Genomic DNA, 4,876 nt, shown 5'->3' on the forward strand with positions numbered 1-4,876 from the left:
TCGCCCTCGCCCTCTGTCTAATGGACTCCTCATTTCTGGGGAATCCTCACCCAATCTCACCTCATCGCTGACCAGCGTCGCATGCCACTACTAGCGCCACCGCCACCGCCACTGTTGCCGCCGCATCCTCACAGGTTCTCTCTCACTCTCGATCTGTCTGTCTGTTTCTCTTTGTTTCTCGCTCTCTTCCTCTCTAGCCTTTGCCCTCGGTCTCTCTTTATCTCTCTCTCTCTCTATATATATATATAATGCGGTGAATTTTAGTAAGGAGAGAGGGATTTGGTCCATTTCTTGATTGACTATTGCTGAGAGTGAAGGGTTTAGTGGGTTATACCAGACACATGGTGGATTGATTCCATTTGGGTTCATTTCTTCAAAGGGATGAAGGCTAACTCTGATTAAGAGTACTTTATGTAGTTTTCCTTCTTATTTTGTCCCTCTCTTGACCATTCCTGTCTCGGTGGTGAATAGGTTAGAGAAACTTTAGAGGAACTTTTCACTTGGTTAAATGGGATATGGTGTGTATCCCTCTCTGATAGCGGGTTATGGACTTTGCGGTCACAGAAGAATTTTCTAGATAACTATTGTTTCCCATGATTTGAACCAGCTACATAAGTTAATTCGCAAGCATGCACTGATGCAGATTACAAGCCTTGACTTCTTCATCCACTTCTTTTGATTTCAATACATGCGATAAGGTCATTGCATCTAATTTATTATTTTTTCACTTATAGTGCCAAAATAGAACTGAGAATCATTTTATATTTTTTCCTTTAAAACATATTGATAACTGAAGCAATTACATGTTGTGTATACATGTTTGTGTGTTATATTAGGGATAATAGGTTTTAAAATTAATTATATTTTGATGAGTGTGTGTCTCACATTATTTGTGCATTTAACAAGGAATGGGACTGATACCATCTACTTCCCATTTTCATGCTTGCTGTGGAGATATTTGGACCTTCTATTTGTAAATTAGTTTATGATGAGAATTAGCTGATGATTTGTTCTCTTTGCAGTCTCTGCATTAATAGCGATCAAGAGCAATTTAGTTGATCCTATAGACCATCTGAATAATTGGAATAAAGGGGATCCATGTACATCCAAATGGAGAGGAGTTTTATGCTTTGATTCAGTCATGGCTGATGGTTACTTGCATGTTCAAGAGCTGTATGTTGCTTTTCCAGGATTTCTCACTCTCCTTTAATAGAAGTCATTAACTCATTACCTATTTGGTTGTTATAGGAGTTCAAGATTTGATGATATGGACGTGTTTAATTTGCTTTCCATTATCAGCATAGTGCCTTATCACTTTTTATTACCTCTAACAGAGCAAATGATCTTTCATTCCATAAAGAATTTCTACCCTGTGTTTTGCTTTTTTTATACCCGTCTCTTTGCTTGAATTTAAGTGCTATTCTATTGGTTGCAGACTCTATGCAATGATGTTGATATCGGTTCATCTGAATCATTCTTGCGTGCTGGTGAACTGCCTACTCTCATAGTGCAGTCAACAAGGCATGCTCTGCATGTGTTCATAAATGGACAACTTTCAGGTACATTGCCAAATAATTTCATTTTAGAAGTGTATCTAGTCACATGCCGCCCTTTCAAACTGATATGTGCTGAAATGATGGATATCTGTACCAATTCAAAAATGAAAACACTCTCATCTACCCTCTTAGTTATTTTAGCAAATTTTTTTTTACAGAAATATAGTGGTATATTTGGCAAATACAATTAAAAGGGATTAGAGAAGGGAAAAATGACCCTAAATATGGCCTCGACCGACCTTAATATTGTTTCTTAGGTTACTCTACCATATGGAACAAAAAATATAAATTTTCAGCTTAGAGAGGATGCTAAGTCCTTAATTACGTCACACACACTCACCTAGACTTTTTTGGACCGACCAATACCCAGCTATTTGCCAACCCCAACCCCCCACCTCCCCGGTGGAATTACCTTTCATGGTTGTCCACTTATAACAAGCTAATGCCATATAAATTAATAATTTAAAAAAAATACTAATAGATGTGACACAAAAAGATAAAATTTCAGAATTTAAAACAGGACTTCATCGAATAATATAATTGGAGAAACAATTCAGCTGGTTTTAATTTGTATACCAGTACTTTTAGTAGTAAAGGTTTTGTCGTGTGATGAATCGTAAGGCTATATATTGCAAGTTTGACGCCCCTTTGGAATTGACACAGTCGTATTTAATATTAGTAATTTTGCAAATAATTGTTGATGTTTTTTATCCTTAGTTGAGTCTATTTCTCAGCTATGATTTTTCTACAACAATATTATTGTGTTTTTTTATCATAATAAAACACATCAACCAAGTATATAATGCAACGATTAGTTAAAATTAGAAGAAAATGAAAAAAAAATCTTAAATGTCAAGAAGATATCACGTGAGGTTACACCAATTACTAATCATCAGCACCTCTCTTGTCTCCCATACACCCCCTACACAAATTGATAGACTCCACATTCAAAATCAATCAAAATAGAGGAAGGCCCTGCCTTGACCATCTCCTCCTTGCATGGAAGAACTAAAAGTTTATGAACTTATAATGGACCATGAAATCAACTGCATAAAACATATATACATGAAATAATCTGAGTGAAACTATAATATTTTTATAATAGGTCCCACCATCTGATATGTATAATCAGAATATTTTAGTTTGTTAGTTCTATAGGTGTGGTTATGTGTCCTTAGTCTTCTTGCATGGAAGAATTGCTCAATAAAATGGCCTTAATACTACACTCTAAAATGATTTAATTTTATTTAAACTTTAAACATAAATTGCTGGATTACACAGCAAAACTATTGGAGAGCCATCTACGACAGAGAATCATGATCCTACCTACCTTGAATGGTTCTTTCTCAAAAAAATAACATATGTTGTGCCATTTGTCACTTCCTAAACAAAACTTGTACACATTAATTAGCCTGTTTGGATTGTCATTTGTGACCCCTCAAATAAATTTTTAAACACCTTAGCCTGGGAATTTAAGAGAGCAAACAAAGTATATTGCAATATAAAGATGAAGTCCAATATACTCAACTCTATATATGCATATAAATTTAAACATGAGATTATATATTCAGAATCATTCATTCATACTTGTGTGGCAATAATGAATATTATGGTACGCACTGCAGATGGAACAATTATAACCACTTCCCATGCAAGCTCAGCGACCAACTAATTCGCCAGACTGGTAAAATATATACAATAATACATATATATATATATATATATATATGAATTCGGTCTCACTGTTTTTAGTTTTATTTTTCATTTTTTTGGACTTCCAATATATACCTCTATATATTGAGGAATTGTTATCAAACTCTATGATTTTTCTTCTTTCACAGTGGGTGCAATGGTTTCTACTGGGCTAGCAGCCTTGGGATATGAGTACATTAATTTGGGCAAGTTTTTTTGGGTTTTTTTTTTCTTCTGAATTTTGAAAGAAAGTAAAATTAATTTATATAAGCCAACAAGTATTAACGTCTTTTGTTAATTTGTGCGTTTGAATTTTAATTAAACAGACGACTGTTGGGCTGAACTGAACAGAGACTCTAAGGTACAAATCAATAATCTATATAAAGTCTTTTGCATCTGAGAGGGTAATTTATATGCAAAATTGCGCCGAGCTGGGCCTTTATGGGCCTCAGTACGAAGGGCTGAGTAAGGAGGCCATAAAGTTACTCCGATCTTGAAGAGGCTTAAAGTTAGCCCGATCTCAAGCCCAGAAGGTAGACCGGTCCGAGTTACTCTTGATATTAGTCCGGTTGAAGGACGCTTTGTAGTTGGACCGGTTTAAGGATGCGTTGAACTTATATCGGTTAAGGCACAGTACGGTTAGTTCGGTCTAAAAGCCTTGCTAGAAGTTAGATCGGTTTAGACTTAACATTGTTGACAATGGAGGAACTGGAGTAGGAACACTGAAGGTAGAACCGAACTAACGACAGTTCGGTCTACTCTGTGGCTTGGCGTGATCATGATTACTTCGGTCCTGTTGGAGTTCGGCCATGGTAAAAACCATCTCACTTGGTTTAAGCAGTGAGGGGGGTGTTGAAGGATAAGCATTATCTTTCAGGAGTATGAATCCTAGAAGGACTCTGCATGGAGGAGTAGAAGTCCTACTAGGATTGTGCCACGCAAAACCTATAAAAGCTCACAAACATCACCTTTGGAGAGGTAACACAACTTTGTTTTCTGGATACATAGAGCTTTTGTCTATTTGTCAAGCTTACTGACTTAGGCATCGGAGAGGTTTCCGGCACACACCCGCCGGCTAGCTCACGTTTGTGTTTTCAGGTAATAAAGCGACGCCGTACGGAGGAGCGTAGACTTGATCAACAGGATTATACGAGAAGGTTTATTTCTTTCCCGTACAATTGGCGCCGTTTGTGGGAAAAACAGACAGGACAAAACCTCTTGATCAAGCTTTACCTTTTTAGGAACAATGGCGCACAATGAAGATTTACCACAGTCCGCCATCGACGGGCAAACACCAGATGGGGGTGCAAGGCGTGAAAGACTACCTTTTATCCCTCCCATGGCGGACTTGGAGCCCCAACGACATAACTCCAGGAGGGATACTAAGGGGAGGCGAACTAACAGCCCCCATCACTCTCGTTCACAAAGTCCTGACAGGCAAAGGCAGAGGATTGATCCTCAAATTCTGGAGGACCGCGTGAAGGAGCAAGACGAATTAATAAGGAAGATGGCGGCGGACATGGAGGCCTTGAAGCGCCAGATGAAGAGAAAAGGAGTGGCGACAGGAGAGGGACGCAAAAACAAGACCCCCCCTCGCCGCTCAGAAGACCATGGAAGGCATTCCACAC

This window comes from Camellia sinensis, chromosome 11 (assembly GCF_055761805.1).
Source record: "Camellia sinensis isolate YWXY chromosome 11, ASM5576180v1, whole genome shotgun sequence".
Taxonomy (NCBI): Eukaryota; Viridiplantae; Streptophyta; class Magnoliopsida; order Ericales; family Theaceae; genus Camellia; species Camellia sinensis.